This window comes from Bison bison, unplaced genomic scaffold, assembly GCF_000754665.1.
Source record: "Bison bison bison isolate TAMUID 2011002044 unplaced genomic scaffold, Bison_UMD1.0 scf7180017864465, whole genome shotgun sequence".
NCBI classification, from domain to species: domain Eukaryota; kingdom Metazoa; phylum Chordata; class Mammalia; order Artiodactyla; family Bovidae; genus Bison; species Bison bison.
Window position 1 is genome coordinate 5097032 of NW_011495026.1, and position 20018 is coordinate 5117049.

The window sequence follows — 20018 nt, forward strand, 5'->3', positions numbered from 1 at the left end:
ACCATACATTAATATGAGCAATGGGGGGAAACATATGATTTTACTTTAAGTAAAATCTTTCAGTAGCAAATGTTTCACCTCTTCTCTCTTTTTTTTCCCCAAAGCAAATGAAAGTTTCAGCACTGCAGAACACCAACCAGTGGAGCCTTCTGCAGTGGTGTTCAGCGAATGGGAAAGAGCATCTTTGAGATTTTCTTTTGGCCTTTGGAATATGAAAGGAGATTCTGGGTATGGGCCAGCGTTTTTGGGGTAATGAAACTGGCTGACTCCTTTTCCTACTGGAGTAGGATAACTTGCCTTTTTTTTTTTTTCCATCCCCACATGTCAGGTATATTTTGCATCAGCCATGTAGACCTATCAACCCATCAATATGAATAGTCATGGGATATCTAATAGGAAAATTGGGTACAACCACTTTAAATTTCAACAAAGATAAATTTGTACAATCTTTTTCTCTTTTCTAGTATCATCATGATAACCTCAAAGTCAAAAACAATTAGGCAAAAAGGGAAAAATATATCTTGATTTTTACATCAGAAACATTCCCTGAGCTGCGGTTATTAGGCTAAAAATAAATCCCCTGTAGTAAATTCTGTGCATACTTTTGCCATAAGTTATTACATTTAGTTACATCTGAGATCAGTTAGGTGTTTTATTTTCTATTTCACTGTTAAATAATAATTCTACTATAAAAGTATGTATATTTATTACCTTAAGTAAAGGTGAAAGTGAAGTCGCTCAGTTGTGTCCAACTCTTTGCAACCCCATGTACTATAGCCTACCAGGCTCCTCTGTCCATGGGATTTTCCAGGCAATAGTACTGGAGTGGATTGCCATTTCCTTCTCCAGGGGATCTTCCCGACCCAGGGATCAAACCCAGGTCTCCCACATTGTAGGCAGATGCTTAACCATCTGAGCCACTAGGGAAGTCCCTTAACCCGAGTTTAATTGAGCAGAACATGAGAAGGAATGTAATATATTGACAAAGTATTGTTTTTGTAGGCCACACTTAAAAAAAAAATCGATATATATCATCTTCAGAGTCTAACACAGTGGTGATTGTTTTGTGTTTGTTTGTTTTCTACTTTGGGCTTCTCTGAGAAAAAGTCAGGAAAAATTTTGGGGCATTATTTTAGTAACTTAGGGATATAGCATAGATTTTGGTGTTCAAATTCTGGTACTTCCTAACTCTATAGTTTGGGCATCAGTTCCTTCATCTACATAATGGGATTATCAGTACTTACCTCACAGGATTTTTCTGATTAAATGAAATAGTACTTTTGAAAGATTCAGTAAGTATCATGTAATAAATGCTCAGTAAATGTGAGGCCCCCTTTCTTCCCTCTCTCCCTCTGGAAACTTCTACCATGTGTGAATGAGAGAAAAAAAAAAGACATTTCTTTTCTGGTTTTCTCTCCTTTTAAAAAGCCATAAAGTATTTAAGGAAAATACTACAGTAGATTTTGAGATGGATAAAACACATGCATTTGGTTTATTAACTTTCTAGTTAAGAGATTTATTCCCTAACTCGTTTAAATATTTTGAGAAACATACTGTTACATTTAAACATGAAATCTGTCTCCCTTACACTTCATGAAGCTTTTCCAGTTTCCTGTCTTCAAGTTAGGAAATGATGAGGTTGAAAGCATTCTGGCCTTAAGACACCGACATTTCTGAGCCAACCACAAGAGTTCATTCAGCTTCTCATAAATGCCTTCAAATGCAAAACATTTGGGCCATAGACTGAGTCAAGGGACATGATACCAGCCTCCTTTGTGTGCCATTTGTCAGACCTTGATTTGTTGAGTACCAGGTTTCAAAGTTTGACTTTTCTTCTCAGACACTGCATACCATTCAGGGTATCTCATTCCCTGATGTTTGCAGTCCTTTCTGCCCATGATTCACTTCATAGTCTGCCCAGCTTCATATTGTCATAGTTATTTTGCCTGCAGTTTTTTCCTTCCTTTAAGATTTTTTTTTTTAAGAGTTGTAGGAAGGGTATATAAGGTCTGACTCATTTAAGGGAGCTTCAATTTATATTTTTGACAAATATTTGCCCTAAATAATATGGGTAGAGTACCATTATCTTAGTGTATCTCTTGTTGATAATAGCCTCAGTCTTGACCTCTCAGTATAAATAAATAGGATCTCATAGTTTGTAACCATGGAGAAAGCAAGAGTTTACAAACATTTATACACAGTTTTAAAGCTTCCCTGGAGGAAAATGGATGCAACTGAAGGGAAGATAAATTATCTTTAAAGATGTTTCTCAGATTGGATTGTTCTTAATAAATAACTCCATTCTACACATTTTCTTTCTTGGAGCCAAGTTCTGCCTTTGGTTTGTTGGCTTGATCTGTTTGCTCACAGAGGGAGGTCCACATGGGAAAGCGTGTGGTTGTCTCAACTTTAAAGAATTTAAGAAAAGGAAAAACATGCGTTGCTGAGAAGGTTTATTCATTTCGGTCAATGAGTATTTATTGAGTGTCTACTATGTGATCTTCACTGGCAGCTTGTTAGAAAGATACATGGAAAGCTAGTCAGTGACATAGGACAGCAGACATCAGAGTACCAAAGGACTACATACTACTATAGAACAGCGGTTCTCAATTGGGATGATTTTGCCCTCCAGAGGCATTTGGCCTTGTCTGAAGACATTCTTGACTGTCACAACTCTTTGCTGCTGACATTTCAGGGGGGCAGCCTTTGTAGAATGTGTCATAGCATACTGCAGTACACAGCCCAGACCCCACAACGAAGAATCATCTGGTCCAGTAATGCAGAAGTTGAAGAACCTTGCTTCAGAAATGTCACAGCAAGAGAGAGTATCCATCAGGTGGAAAAAAAGCCTCCAGATTGCAAAATTTTCAGAATACAATAATACAACCTTTAAAATACTCTTTCTTCTTTTTTGAAGAAGCTACCATATAGGTGTTGATTAATACCCTTGTTTTTGAGTAAATGAAGTGCCTTCTAGTTGTGAGCTGGGCACCAGAGTGGTATTTCTTATGTGCTCCTGAGTGTCAGTTTTTCTGGAAAATGCTCCTTGAATTTTGGCTTATAGTTTTTTCCTCCCTTGAGCTCAGATAGAGATTCAATAGACTTGGTGAGGTAATCAATATCCATGATGCACAAAATTTTGTCTTTTCCCAAGTTTTCCTTTACTCTTTCCAAAACTGTCGTGTAAATAACCTCCTGGAAGATGTCCCCACCAAGCCATCATACCCGCCAAGTCACACATCACCAGAGGACAGAGTTAAGGGCAGAGCTGGGATCCTTGCCACTTGCTCTGGTGCTTTGTAATCAGGAAGAGAATAAAATGGGTGAGAGGGACAGGGGAGTGGGATGTGGAGGGTGAGGGGAGAGGTAGAGAAGGAAGGGAGGGGAAGAGAAGAGAGGGGAAGGAAGGTAGGCAAAGGGATGGCGTTTTGGACATCGTTCATGTGTTTTAATGCCCGCGTCTTTTGGATGTGGCTGTGGTGCCCCTCAGCTTTCTTTCCTTCCCTCTTCAGAGTAAACTTCCCTAGACTTCCTGGAGGTTTAGGGGGCCTTCCACATTCTCCTCCACAGTCTCTGCATATATCTCAGTGAGCATTTATATTAAAATTGTCTCTTTAGGTGTTCATCTTCCCAAATAATGTGAAAACAACTTGAGGTCAAGTGCTGCCTAAGTTCCCAAATGCTAGGATAGTGCCTGCCTAGACACAAACACCTATGATATTTTGGAAGGACTGATGTTCAAGCTGAAACTCCAATCCTCTGGCCACCTGATGCGAAGAGCTGACTCATTTGAAAAGACCTTGATGCTGGGAAAGATTGAAGGCGGGAGAAGGGGACAACAGAGGATGAGATGGTTGGATGGCATCACCAACAAAATGGACATGAGTTTGGGTAAACTCCGGGAGTTGGTGATGGACAGGGAGGCCTGGTGTACAGCGGTCCATGGGGTCACAAAGAGTCGGACATGACTGAGCAACTGAACTGAATTGAACTGATCCCCACACTAGTGCTTAACTTCAAACAAGGAGACCACGTATGCGTTTTTCATTTTCTGGGTTTGCTAGGGCTCCAATTCTGCCTCCAATTTGAATTTTCTTGGTGAAAGATACAGGGAGGTTTGCTGTGTTTTCTTTCATTTCTTTTACCTGATACAATCACTGTACAGGGTTTATTTTTGCTCCATCTCGCAATCTCTCATTCTAAGTCTTTTTTCATAAGAATTGTCTTGATTCCCTGGTGGCTCAGAGGATAAAGCATCTGCTTGCAATGCAGGAGACCCAGGTTCAATCCCTGGGTTGGGAAGATCCCCTGGAGAAGGAAATGGCAACCCACTCCAGTATTCTTGCCTGGAGAATCCCATGGACAGAGGAGCCTGGCGGGCTACAGTCCACGGGGTTGCAAAGAGTCGGACACGACTGAGTGACTTCACTTTCTTTCCTTCTTTCTATTCCTATTGGTTGTATATTTTATCTCCTCATTGAATTGCTGGTTTCAGGATAACAGAGACTATGCCATATCTTTGTTTTGGTTGCTTGTGGGGTTTTTTTTTTGGCTGTATTGCGTGGCATGCTGGATCCTAGTTCCCCAACAGGGATCAAACCCGCACACCCCGTAGTGGAAGTACAGAATTTTAGCTGCTGGACCACCAGGAAAGTCCCGTATCTTTGGTTTTCATATCCCAAAGTACTTCATTTCCACTGAGGTGCATGAGAATACCTGGAGTTGCAGTATGCAAAACATCTCTTTACTTTCATTGTCTCACATGCTGAGTGATGGGTTTTGCTAGGAAGATATCCTTTGTCATTAATACAGGAAATATTTTCTTGCTTTTGTTTTTGGCTTCTCATGGCTATAAAGTGTTAGGTTAATTAAATTTGACTTTATTTCATAAAGAATCTATTTTTTACAAATGACCTACACTATAGTGTTAAGGAGTAACTCTGGTATAAATCCTCACATAACACCTAAGTAAATATAATAAGAAAGATAAGAGCAGCTAGTATTCAACTGTTGTCTCCTAATGCAGAGTGCCATGAAACTGATAGTTTTTTTCATTATTCTGTGTAGAAAGGCAGAGAAAATTAAAATGGAGAGGATTGGAGATAAAACAGAAGTTTAAGTGGGAAGGGAAAGAATAACGTTTTAATGGGACAGAACAATTGGTTAAAATTCATGATAAAAGTTAGATATAAGGAACCTAGTGAGAGATGCAGTAAGTTAGAATGGAGATTAAGGGGTAGAAAGCATAGGTCCTCATCATGAGTTTGTGCAAGGAATCGTAGATTTCTGTTTACTTTAACTTTTGTAACAGAAAGACAAGTATATTCAAAATAGATATCATATTAAAGGACAGTTGTCTCAAGTTTTTAGTCTTATTGCTACTCTGATGGAGAAATGATTTTATGGAGAGAAAGGAATACCGTTTGCCATTTTTCATTCTCACCTCTGTAATGAGAGTTGAGAATTTGTTTAGGCAAGATTGACTTTTCTCAGATACAGTGGGAAATCCTAAGTGTGGGATTTACAAATCTGTTGCTCATGTTCTCATTTTATGATAAGCTTAGGTATCAATAAGTAAACTTAGAGATGACTAACCTTTTTCTTTTTTCTCCCCGCCTCTCCTCTCCCTGTCTCTTATTTTCTTCCTTTCTCCATTTGTGTTTGTGTGTGTATGTATGTGTGTGTGTGTGTGTATATATATATATATATATATATATATATATATATATAATTTATCAGTTATTATATCTTGGCAATTAGAATAAGCATAAATCATCTGATTTTAAATAAAATTTTAAAGGCATGCAGATTGTTTTCAAGCTTTGCTCTTGCAATATACATTAGCAGACACGTTGTCTTTCCCATTGCAGAACTGTAAACTGTAAACTACATGCAACATACTTATACAGTTTATGATGAGCAGCTGACAAGATGGATTAAATCAGAAGGCAAACTGCTCTGCTGGAATTGAGTAGAGTCACTGCTGTTGAAATGCCAAGCGCAGTGTGTGCATTATCCCCTCTTCTCTCACTGCCTAATTGAGAGAGGCGTTAATGCGGTGAAGAGTGCTGAAAGCAAAATGCCAGCTTTGTCAAACAGGAAACAGATACATTCAATTATTATTATTTTTTTTGGGTTTTACTACCATCTATGATAAAGCAGAACAAATGTGGTTGCTGCTTCGCCTGTACTGAAGTTATAAACAAAAGAGCAAGAGGGATATGTGGCATGAATTCAGCTGTTGATAGCACACCGCCCCCACCCCATCCCCCAAACACAAGGAAACTCAAGATCCCGGTTATTTATATGATAAGTTTAGATGATAAGCCTTACTTGATAAGTGTACGAATTGAATCAAAATATTCAGTATATTTTTGGTTTTATGCATCGACTGATACTTTCTGAAAGATGAGTAATATTGATCCTCACATTTCACTATTGCCTTTAGGATTAGTAGAGGGAATTGTTCTCATGGTGTCAAACTGCTTTGGATGAAGCTCTCTCTAAAAGACTAAATTGCAATTATGGAATAGAGTGTAGTGTTAGCATGAAAGAAGATTGGATAGGCCAAAGTATCATCATTAAATACGATGCACGAAACATACTGGCTCATGTTAATTAGTCTTTCACCGAAAAGCAAGGCGCTCCAAGTGACTGTGGGAAAGTGACTTGGTGATTTGCTACTGCTGGTCAGTCTCACAAAAGGAGAATTGTCTATTCTGAAAAAAAAGAATCTGTTAGAATTTGGATATGGTGATAGTAAGAGCAACGAGTCAGAGGAAATCTAAAACCTGTGGGATTGATTTCCTAAGAATATAACTTGAATTTATCTGTGGGGTTCCAAAGAAGACTAGTGGTTAGCAGATTGACATCATGTGAACTGTTCTTTTATACTCATTCACACTATTCAGGTGAACAAATTTAAGATTTGGTGGAAAAGGAAAGGACCCACATTTTAGATGTTAGAATCTTTTCAGTACAGCACCCAAAAATAGAACGTAGAACAGAATCAAAAGAAACTAACTTACGATGCACATCCTTTATTTGCTTGTAATTTCTAGGTGCGGCTGTTGCCTGCACACTACTTCCTTGGTTTGGACACGTGCAGTAGTTGTAATCTTGTAATAAAAGTTAAAATTATCCTAACAAATAGAAGCCATACTCAAATAATATATTCTGACTTTTAGTAATAGCACAAAAAAGCTTAGATGAGGAAATGGAAGATTGGAATTCCCATACTAAGGATCTGCCACAGACAAAATGTAGGTTGATCGCGCAGGTTTTAGGTTCTTAGTATAGTTAACGTCCATTCAATGGCTAATGACCAAGATATAAAGAAAGAAGTAGAGCACACTTTTATTTGAGCAAATATGAATGTTTTCCTGTGAAGCAAAGTATTAATAATTTCTTCTGTCAATTATTTTTATTTTATAGTGTTTATGCTCCAAACAGCTTGAAATAAATGAGTTGCTGAATTCGTTGGGTCAAATTAGTCCTTTTCTTACCCTTGTTTCCTTTATTCTCCTCTCCCTCCTCCTTTCTTTCCTTTCTTCCTTCATATTTATTGAGCAGCCAACTAATTTCAAACGTTTGGGTAGGTGCTAGTGACATAATGATTAAAATTATTTCCCACCTTCATTTTTTGGATGAGTATAATGCAGCTGGTTTTAGCTACAAATCTCTTAGTCTAATGGGACTGTCTGCTTGGGTTACAAATTTTCTGAGCACTGCTGACATAGAATCATGAAGAAACAAACAAACAAAAAAAAATTCACTGCAGTTGTGAATGGACAAGCCAAATATCTCTCCAACACATTGATTTGTTTCCTCTTATATTATTTAAAAAAATAGCAAATTAAAAAAAAATCAAATACTATGAAACTCTTGGATATAATCTATAAAACGGTTTTTCTTTTTTTTAAAGGAGAATTTGCTGGGGTCATATGGTAAGCTAGAAGTGCAATCAAACTTAATATGTTAGTGATTTTGCATTTGAAGTGCATCAAATTACTTCATTCAAGTAAGATATCTCTAGTCTAGGACAAAAAGGGCTGTGGGATATTAAAGAGGGTGTTAGGTGATGATTCGGAAATACATTTTGTATTAAGAGTAGAATTGCATCTGCCTCATTCAGTGATCTAATAGACTGTGTTTCAGACCTTGTGATATTTTGGTTATATGATCAAGAATTTTTAACCGTATACAATAATTGGATGCATGAAAATGGGAGAAAATGCCTTTTCACTTTTTCGTTATTTTATCACTTTTTGTGAGGTCTCTTAACATTTCTTTTCAAAAGATGTATCTAGTTCTGTCTTAGTTTTCACTTTACATTCATAATTTTCCTTCTTTTCTAGCAATCTTTAGATTCCAATCATCTCTTATCTTCCTTAAAAATGAAAACTAATAAACCTTTAATGTCTCTTTAGGATATAATCTCGTTGCTCATTAAAATAATATATGTCTGGGCATATTTAATAAATAAAGAATTGGTATTTTTGTCTACAAGCATACTGTTTTGCCTTGCTTTATTTTGTACTCCCTGGCCAAACTTGGCTGTTACTCCAGGTATTACTCTTGAATTCCTACTTTTGCATTCCAGTCCCCTATGATGAAAAGGACATCTATTTTGGGTGTTAGTTCTAGAAGTCTTATAGGTCTTCATAAAACTGTTCAGCTTCTTGACATTAGTGGTTGGGGCATAGACTTGGAGTACTTTGATATTGAATTGTTTGCCTTGGAAACAAACAGAGATCATCCTGTCATTTTTGAGGTTGTACCCAAGTACTGCATTTAGGACTCCTTTGTTGACCTTGAGGGCTACTCCATATCTTCTAAGGGATTCTTTCCCACAGTAGTAGATAGTCATCAGAATTAAATTTGCCCATTCCAGTTCACTTTACATCACTGATCCCTAAAATGTCGATGTTCACTCTTATCATCTCCTATTGACCACTTCCAATTTACCTTGATTCATGGACTTAACATTCCAGGTTCCTATGCAATATTGTTTTTTACAGCATCGGACTTAACTTCTATCACCAGTCATATCCACAACTGGGTGTTGTTTTTGCTTTGGCTCTGTCTCTTCCTTCTTTCTGGAGTTACTTTTCCACTCTTCTCCAGTAGCATTTTGGGCACCAACTGACCTGCAAGTTCATCTTCAACCCAAGATGGAGAAGCTCTATATAGTCATCAAAAATAAGACTGGGAGCTGACTGTGGCTCAGATCATGAACTTCTTATTGCAAAATTCAGATGTAAATTGAAGAAAGTAGGGAAAACCACCAGACCATTCAGGTATGACTTAAATAAAATTGCTTATGATTATACAGTAGAAGGGACAAACAGATGCAAGGGATTAGATCTGAGAGACAGAGAGCCTGAAGAACTATGGATATAGGTTCATCACATTGTACAGGAGGCAGTGATCAAGACCATCCCACCAAAAAATAAATGCAAAAAGGCAAAATGGTTGTCTGGGGAGGTCTTACAAATAGCTGAGAAAAGAAGAGAAGCAAAAGGCAAAGGAGAAAAGAAAAGATAGACCCATATGAATGCAGAGTTCCAAAGTATAGCAAGGAGAGATAAGAAAGCCTTCTTCAGTCATAAGTGCAAAGATATAGAGGAAAACAATAGAATGGGAAAGACTAGAGATCTCTTCAAGAAAATTAGAGATACCAAGGGAACATGTCATGCAAAGATCAGCACAAAAAGACAAAAATGGTAGGAACCTAACAGAAGCAGAAGATACTAAGAAGAGGTGGCAGGAATACACAGAAGAACTATACAGAAAAGATCTTCATGACCCAGATAACCACAATGGTGTGACCACTCATCTAGATACAGACATCCTGGAATGCAAAGTCAAGTGGGCCTTAGGAAGCATCACTAGGAACAAAGGTACTTGGAGGAGACGGAATTCCAGTTGAGCTACTTCAAATCCTAAAAGATGATGCTATGAAAGTGCTGCACGCAATATGCCAGCAAATTTGGAAAACAACAGTAGCCACAGGACTGGAAAAGATCAGTTTTCATTCCAATCCCAAAGAAAGGCAATGACAAAGAATGCTCAAACTACCACACAATAGCACTCATCTCACACGCTAGCAAAGTAATGCTCAAAATTCTCCAAGTCAAGCTTCAACAGCACGTGAAACAAGAACTTCCAAATGTTCAAGCTGGATTTAGAAAAGGAAGAGAAATCAGAGATCAAATTGCCAATAACTGTTGGATCATCGAAAAAGCAAGAGAGTTCCATAAAAAGTCTATTTCTGCCTTATTGACTGCACCAAAGCCTTTGACTGTGTGGATCACACAAACTGTGGAAAATTCTTAACAAGAAGGGAATACCAGACCACCTGGCCTGCTTCCTGAGACATCTGTATGCAGGTCAAGAAGCAACAGTTAGAACCGGACATAGAAAAATGGACTGGTTCCAAAATGGGAAAGCTGTATGTCACGGCTGTATATTGTCACCCTGCTTGTTTTACTTATATGCAGAATACAGCATGCGAAATGTGAGGCTCCATGAAGCACAAGCTGAAATCAAGATTGCCCAGAGAAATATCAATAACCTAAGATATGCAAATGACACCACCCTCAGGGCAGAAAGCAAAGAACTAAAGAGCCTCTTTATGAAAGTGAAAGAGGAGCATGAAAAAGTTTGCTTAAAACTCAACATTCAAAAAACGAAGATCATGGCATCTGGTCCCATCACTCCATGGCAAATAGTTGGGGGAACAATGGAAACCATGACAGACTTATATTTTGGGGGCTCCAAAATCACTGCAGATGATGACTGCATCCATGAAATTAAAAGATGCTTTTTCCTTGGAAGAAAAGCTGTGAGAAAACTAGACAGCATATTAAAAAGCAGAGACATTACCTTGTCTACAAAGTGCCATCTAGTCAAAGCTATGGTTTTTCCAGTGGTCATGTATGGATGTGAGATGTGGATGATAAAGAAAGTTGAGCGCCAAAGAATTGATACTTTTGAACTGTGGTGTTGGAGAAGACTCTTGAGAGTCCGTTGGACTGCAAGGAGATCCATCCAGTCAATCCTCAAGGAAATTGGTCCTAAATATTCATTGAAAGGACTGATGCTGAAGCTGAAATTGCAATACTTTGGCCACCTGATGTGAAGAACTGAGTCATTGGAAAAGACCCTGATGCTGGGAAGGATTGAAGGTAGGAGGAGAAGGTGGTGACAGAGGATGAGATGGTTGGATGGCACCACTGACTTGATGGACATGAGTTTCAGCAAGCTTATGGTGTTGGTGATGGACAGGGAGGTCTGGCATGCTGCAGTCCATGGGGTTGCAAAGAATTGGACATGACAGAGCAATTGAACTGAACTGATTTAACAGAATCTTTATCAAAAAGCAACAATGGACATCTCAAGTCAGTAACAAATAGTTAAGAGAACCACCATACTCAGGAAGTGGGATTGCTCTCTGTCCTTGTTGGGAGTTTTGTGACTGCTCCTTAGGAGGCAATAAAAATTTTATGGATACAGCTTTTAAAGAAATTTGCTTTTAAATGTAAATGTTTTCTAATGCCATGTTTAAGAAACCAAGCCTGTGAACTGCAGAAAGAGTAAAGTAGTTGTCAATGTGTGTGAAAGTTTTGAAAGTGTTAGTCATTCAGCCATGTCCAACTCTTTGGGACCCCATGGATTGTAGCCCCCAGGTTCCTCTGTCCATGGGATTCTCCAGGCAAGAATACTGGAGTGGGTAGTCATTCCCTTCTCCAGGGGATTTTCCTGACCCAGGGATTGAACCTGTGTCTCCTGCATTGCAGCCAAGATTCTTCACCATCTGAGTCAGCAGGGTAGCCTCATGAATGTGCGTGAGTAGTGATAAATGACATGAATGTTTTGCTCTAGCCTACGCCACCACCCCGTCCCCCCCTCCCAACACATTCTTAGGAATAAAGTTAGAATGAAATGGATGAATATAGTTTGATTCTTTTTTTGTTTGTTTCTTTTTTACTGTGAGTTCTTTGTTTGGTTTTCTGGGTTGGAGGAGGGCATTTTAGACAATGGAGTAATGTAAGGGCTGAAATGAGTTTTGAATATTGCCCTGTGGACTTAGTGCTAGTTTGGGTGCTGTGAGAGAAGGGGCTCCTTATTATGTGGAAATTTCTTTCCAGGAACTGGCAAGAGTGAGTAGTTAAGGCTGTGTGAATGGGGAGCTGGACTGGCCTGGAGTCCAGTGTAGTCCTCTTTCCTATTTATGTGTGTATCCAATCTATGCTTATGGGAGCAAGGGGGGATAAAAGTACATATATTTGCTCAGGGAAATATGCAGGTTCCCAAACACAGTGTAGGCCTGAAAGTCTTTGTGTTAAGCTCTAATGAGAGAGAGAAATTATTTAAGGGTCACACCTTCAAGGGCGAAGCATGGAGTAAGCTCCAGACATTAGGTTTGGTCTGAGAACTACAGGGAGAAAGGAGAATGCAGTAGTTAGGTTAAGTGGATTGTCTAACATTGTATTTTTATGAATCAATTGGCATTCTAGTAGTTTAAAAAAGGAAACAGAAATCCGGCTTCATCTGTGACTTTCCAGTCAGGATATTATGGCTGGCATAAAGATGTGACTATCTGAAAGACTTAAATTGATTTTGAGGGTTAGATTGACTTGAGCATAAAGAAGCTATCCAACCCATGACACTTTTTTTTCCCACTCTGTGAGCTACAGTTAGATGGATATGTTCAAGATAATTTTAAAAGAATCAATAGAATTATAAAGCAACACCATTAATAATGCTCCTTATTAAAAGCCGTCATTCTAAAAAGCTGAAAATACTTTGACATCTATTTCCTCCTTCATCCTTGGAAAAGAGACAAGACAAGATTGAGGCAGTTTTGGAAACAAAGAAACAGTTATTAAAAAGATAAGAAATAACCTCAAACTAGATTGGTCTGGAATGGCATGGGCCTAGCCCAGATTAGGAGGGAAAACGCATGCTCTGGGCCACCTTTGTTTTTTCCATAGTTTCCTTTGTGTTTTCGCTATTTCTTCCCGTAGAGTTCTCTTTCAGTCTCTTAGATGGCCATGGGATTTTTGTGTGGTTCTTTATGGCTAACTCACTGCGTTTGAAAAACTTACGTCCATTCCTGACCTTGGTCTTATTTACTCCATTTCTCTAAAACTCGGTGTTTGACTGGGTGTATAAGGGGTAAATTTGTTCTAAACTATGCCTTCTCATGAAGGAGGCTTAAGTCCTGTGAAATGTTAGGTGCTTTCGTATCATTACATTATGTTCTGTATATAGAGGGCTTGGGCTACATTATTGCAAGAAATCTGCTGATTTTATCTCAAATCCTACTTCAGCTTACTCTGGGTTAGTTGTTTGAAAGGTAGGAATTGGCTTCAACTGAAATATTTATTGAATTATGTCTCATAATATATGTTGGCCTGTAACATATCTTCATTAGACCTGATGAGATTCTTTGAGTAATAAGGAAGTAAAAGTACAAATGTTACTGTTGCCAGGCCATCTTAACCCCAGTGTTACATTGCACTGATTAAATAATTGGTTCCGTTCTGTATCAAGTAGTGGCCTTATAAACAATGAATTAATGTTTTGAAACTGTTAATTTCTGTTGACTTTTTGTCACTTTACTGTTTTAAATCCATTTCCAAGAATCAAAGAAGGCATATCATGCAAACCATTCAGTTCTGCTTATTAGATTCTGTGTTACAGTATGATACCAGTGACAGAGTTCTGATATTCTATGAGGGTTTCTAGTACCCAAGTTATCAAACCCATTCCAAAGAATAAATGGTATGTAGAATATCATACCTGTTAATACTCATTTGAACATATTTTTTCAAGGACACATAATCTATGCTTTGTAGAGTAGTGATTTATGTGGCTGGATTACAGAAAGGCGGTTGTTCGAGGCTTAAATGCTCCTGTGGGTTTATTATGCATAAAATCCTGAGATTTAAACATTTTACTGAAGTGGTTCCATGATCATACAAAGCAAGTTATTCTTGGCTGCCTGAAAAGAAAGTAAAACACATTCTTGGTCTTATTTCTGTCTTTTATTCCCACCTGATGTCATCCTTAAATCGTGCAATATCCTCAAACAGGGAGGTTACGACTAATTCCAAACAAATCTTATTGGGGACTTTCCTTCCTGCAGACATTCCCTAACACAGAATATTCTATAAACATTCTCAGAGCTCCCAGACAAGAGACAGTCTTAATGTTTGGTTCCCCCTGCAAACCCTCAGCCTTGGTCTACTACACATGATTGTCAGTCAGAAAACTTCCTTCCCCCAGCAAAATGTTGCATGGCATACTCAAAGACTTCCATTAAAGCAGACTCAAACAGATGAATGCTGATATACCAGAGAAATAAACAGAAGGAAAAATGGCACATTTTCTGGGAGCCAGTCAAAAGCAGTTGTGTTGCTAGGCAGGAGGAAAGCATATAAACAATTTTAGATCCCAAATTCTATTTGAGTATCTGAATGAATACAGTTGAATTCATAGCAAAATTTTAAAATAAAAATTTTAAAAAGAAATTATTGATGCATGTCACCCCCCTCCTTCCAAGTTTCGCTTTCCTTTGGTTTCCAAGTTTCTATTCTCCGAAATCAAACTATGTAATCACTTCAGATAGTTTGCATTTGAGATTGGGTTTTGATCCTTGTGAATAGTTATAATTTACATAAAAGAAGCTGCAGTTGCATTTTAAGCTATCTTTCCAATAAGGATTTAATTTAGGTTTATTAGGACAGTTATCATATGTTAATTAAATACTAAAGGATTATGAGAAACATATTTACTCTGGTTTATCACCAAGGTACAAAAATATGTTTTAATCTAAGTTTGGCATTTAGCTAGTTTTCAGATTCTATTGTAGAGAGATACAACTCTTCCGAGTTAATAATATGTGTATTTTACTGAGATTAAATTGCACATGACAGTTAAAGTATTTGTATTTGCTATCAAGGTTTATAGTTATGTTGCAGAGATGTTATGTGGATGTGTTTTTGATCAGAGAACACTGAAACTTCCAACATCAATTATGTATTTAAAAATCAATTTATCTGTCTTTATAGCTACATTAAATTTTTGAAATTTATCTGTTACAGGTAGTTAAAAATGCTTCCTGATGAACTTCTCTTTTTTTAATCGATTTTTCGATATTATATTTATTAGAGAGGATTTAGAGATGTTAAGAATATTTCCTTCAAATCAACATCTCTCATCTACTGGACCCGTTGTATTCTCTAATTGAATTCATTTTCTCTCACTCTGGTTATGAACACATTTGATTGAATCCACCTTTTGTCATCAGAGCCAATATTTCTCCTCATCTCTCTCTCTCTTTTTTGTATGAGTGATTTTCACACTTCTTTTTTTCTGTCTCCTTTTCTATCATTTTATCCCTAAAGCCTTCCCTAAGGACTTAAAACCTGGCTTTCCACCAAAGTACATTGTCTGGAGTCAGAGATCTTAAGAGTGCTGAGTTAACTTATCTCCTGAGTTTCTACGCACTTTATAAAGACTATACAGTAAGACAATGGGAGCCAGTAAAAGTAGAGAGTTGAAGAATTATCTGAAAAATGTGCCCAGTATGCACAGCAAATCTGGATCATTTCATCTTTAATTTTTTCCCCTCAATAACAGGATTATGTGAGTCTTGACACTTGCATTAAATTTCCACTTCTTTGTGCATACAGAGATGCAGCCAAAGGCAAGAGGTGATTCTGAGTTTTATTTTTATTAAAGCAAAATATCTGAAATCCATGACACATGAGCTCTCATAACATGTTTCATTGTACTTAAAAAAAAAAAGGTAAAATTACTTGTGTGCTTAGGAAGAGAACACAAGGTGGCAGGGCCACAGCAGAAATAGAATTGCTGTTATCAAAATACACATGGAGGGTGGGTCAGAGATATGAACAGCTCTAAATTACTGTGAAGTGCATTTTTTTTCCATTAAAATTTTACATAATTTATTACTTTTTTTCCCACTAGCAAATCTCTAATCCTTTTGTGGTGCAATAGATCTTGGTTTGTTAAGTTGAAACGTATAAGGATAGCAAACAGACTAAACATTGTAAACTATCTGAGGTATGTTGAATTATTTTTCTTTTATGCATAAGCTTTTTAATTAAAATGCTTTGTAAGTAATTCTGTAGAAGAAAATAATATATTTTCAATGATCTAGATGATTTGAGGCTTCCCAGGTGGCACAGTGGTAAAGAGTCTGCCTGCCAATGCAGGAGATGCCAGAGATGTGGGTTTGATCCCTGGGTTGGGAAGATCCCCTGGAGGAGGGAATGGCAACCCGCTCCAGTATTCTTGCTTGAAAAATCCTATGGACAGAGGAGCCTGGCAGGCTATAGTCTATGGAGTCACAAAGAGTTGGACATGACTGAGCAACTGAGCGTAAACACACACAGATAATTTGAACATTCCTTATTTCTGTTACATTTCAGAGTGTTTTAGTTCTTTGGGAATTATTGACACTTTTGTTAAGTTATGAGATAGAATAAAATTCTATTGAATTTATCTCTATGCTATTCAGCCAGTAGAAGTAAATAATAGTGATGGATATTTTAAGCTTTTGTTGTTACTCAACTGGCATATTTTATTTTGGAAAAAAATGGGAAGTGCTTATGCTAGTTAAGGTACCAGAATTTATGTAAAACACTAATAAAATAATTTCAGTAATTTAATGCAACATAAGCATTTAATTAATTTTTATTTTTTATTGGAATATAGGTGATTAACAATGTGTTAGTTTCAGGTGTACAGCAAAGTGATTTAGTTATGCATATACATGTACTTATTCTTTTTCAAATTCTTTTCCTATTTAGATTATTACAAAATACTGAGCAGAGTTCCCTGTGCATAAATTAATTCCTTGTTAAATATAGCAGTGAGTACATGTCAACATGTAATACAATGTAAGTATAATTTTTTAAAATCAAAATTCTAATCAAAAGTTTCAAACAGGCTATCCTGAGTGGCAGGCAGCATTTGTGAAAACATTGATTCAGTAACCATTTTCTATTTATTGGCTCAATAATCTTCAACATCTGACTTCTGAAATTACCACAGAAGGGGAAAAGGCATGGGGGTTGCAAACTTTAGCTTGTATAGGGAAATCTGGAAATAGTATTAATCACTTCTACTCATATTCCACTGGCCAGAACTCAGCCATATGGCCATGCCCAACTGTAAAGGATACTGGGAAATATGATCTGTATGTGTGTCCAGGAGGAGGAGGAAATGTTTGGTGACCAGCTAGCTAGTTTCTGCCTTAGAGCTATTGGTGATTATAAGTAAATTATTACAAAGGCAAGATTAAGAATTAGGATATATTTTGAGAAGATCTCTCCGTATCTGTCTGGCTATCTACCTATCTGTCTATCTGTCTGTCTGTCTAATCAGTTGGGATTCAACCAGGGACACAGAACTAGTAGGAGGACTGTATTAAGAGAAGTGACTTGAATGATGTGAAGGCAGGCTAGGCAAGTCAGAAATCCTTAGTGCAGACCATCAGGAAGGGCAGGCTGGAACTCAGGTTTAATTGAACATGCAGTTTATAAGTGGAATACCTTCTTTGTGGAATCCTCAGCTCTGCAATCAAGAGCTTTCAGTGATTGAATCAGGCCTACCCAGATGATGGAGGCTAGTCTTACTTAGTAACTGGTTATGAACTTTAATCACATCTACCAAATACCTTAGTGACAGTGTATAGGTTAGTGTTTATTGAGAAACTGTAATTTATCCAGGTTTACACAAAATAATGACCATAACAATATTTATGTGTATGTGTATAAGTATGTATAGTTACAGTTAGTGTTAAGATGCTTGGTGGTGTCTGACTTTTTGAAACCCCATGAACTGTAGCCCTCCAGGCTCCTCTATTCATATAATTCTCCAGGCAAGAATACTGGAGTGGGTGGCTATTCCCTTCTCCAGGGGATCTTCACAACCTAGGGATCAAACTTTGGTGTCTTGTATTACAGGTGGATTCTTTACTATCTGAGCCACCAAAGAAGTAAGTCGTATAGAGTAAGTAAGTATGTACAGTTATAGTATCTCTCTTAATATAACTCAAAATCATTTTCACTTCTTCATCTTTTGACATTTAGTATGACTATACAGTGGCTTCCCTAGTGGCTTAGACACTAAAGAATCTGCCTGCCATTCAGGAGAACTGGGTTCAATTTCAGGTGGCTCAGTGGTAAAGAATCTGCCTGCCAAGCGGGAGATATGAGTTTGATTCCTGGGTCAGAAAGATCCCCTGGAGAAGGAAATGGTAACCCACTCCAGAATTCTTTCCTGGGAAATCCCATGGACAGAGGACCCTGGTGGGCCACAGTCCACAGGGTCACAAAGATTCTGACATGACTTAGTGACTGAACAGCAACGACCATGCAGAAACATGTTCATATGTACTTTATTTTGAAAGCCAAATTTTTCCCCTCTTTGTATTAATATATTTAATTAAGAAATAAGTAAAATACATCATGACACAGGTAGGATAAACTCTAGCTTTAAATCAAACAGAGATGAATTTGAAATCTTTTCCCACTATTTACAAATAATTCTGTGACTTTGGACAATGTTACTCAATTTTGTTGAGGCCAGCTTCTTTTTCTGTTGTAAAACAGTTCTTGGTTTGGGATAGCTGCTCAATAAATGACTTATATTATTAAGTTACTTAGGAGAGACCCAACAGCAAGGCTGGACTCTCTCCTAGAGTGCTAACGAGATTCAGAAACCAGGAAAAATTTCTGTGATATTGTCTCCCTACCTCATGGTAGAAGTTGCAGAATGTACCTTGCCTGAGATAGTGAGTCTCCTAGGAGAATGATGGTAGGAGAGGCAGGCGGTGTTCAGGGCAATGTCAGTGTCATGGAAAGTGGTTTCTAAGACCATAAAATTCTTGCCTCGGTATTACATATTGCCTCAATAATTACAATATTAGCTTGCCTCAGTAATTACAATATTAGCTGTTTTCAAAAAGCTCTTGAAGAACAATAGGGATATCAGAAGTTTGTTCATTATAGTCTTTTTTAAAGTCAACAAATATTTATTGTTTCTACTAACTCCTTTATATTGTTCTAGATGAGAGTAACAGGAACATTGAGACTTTTGTGGAGAGGTGGACTTGAAGGGAGTAGTTCACATATTGGGAATATGGGACTGGTAATTAGATAATTCTGTTAACAGTGTCCCTGGTCAGTGTGGGATTGCCTTCTTCTGTTATAGTAAAGGTTGATGAAACAGGTTGGATTTCCTTTAATGTTAATTACTCTTATTATCTTAGCATCTTATGTTTTTCCATTAAAGATTTCTGGAACTCTAAATTTTTTACTTGATGTTTATATAATGTATTTTCTTAAAAGAAAAATATTTTTTTTAAAGATCAGTCTAGTTGATACTTTCTACAAATGACCTTTGATAAAAATATCAATATTTCGGAGTCAAATTCTTAAGAAACATTTGCATACGAGCAGTAGATGGAAGTAGTCATTACTTGACTGGAGAATCATTTGAGTAGTGACAGTTTTCAAAGATGTGGCAAATTGAAGGTAGCTCTTTTTACTTTCCATTGGTTGATGATAGTTAATTATGAGATCAGGAGTCAGATTCTCAATGTCAGTTAAGTACTGAATGAAAAACAGTGTCTGTCTCAGGCAACACCTACCAGTATTCATGCAGTCTGGGTCTATATCCAGCAAATGTCCGGTCTCTGTCTCTACTTTGGAATATTAATGATAATGTGTAATTGTGTGTGATATAGGAAAATTATTTTATATCATATGCTGTTAAATATTTCTTTGCAAAAATCACATTGTATACAGGCAAATTTCTCATTTTCCCGCTTGTGTCACATACTGTTTAATTAACTGAATTAGTTTTCAGAAAGGCATAACTTGTCAGTAAACATTTTCAAATGACAAATTTCATGTTTGGTTTAGAGACTGAATGTGTGTTAAATATCAATGAGAGCATAAAACTACATTTTTAGT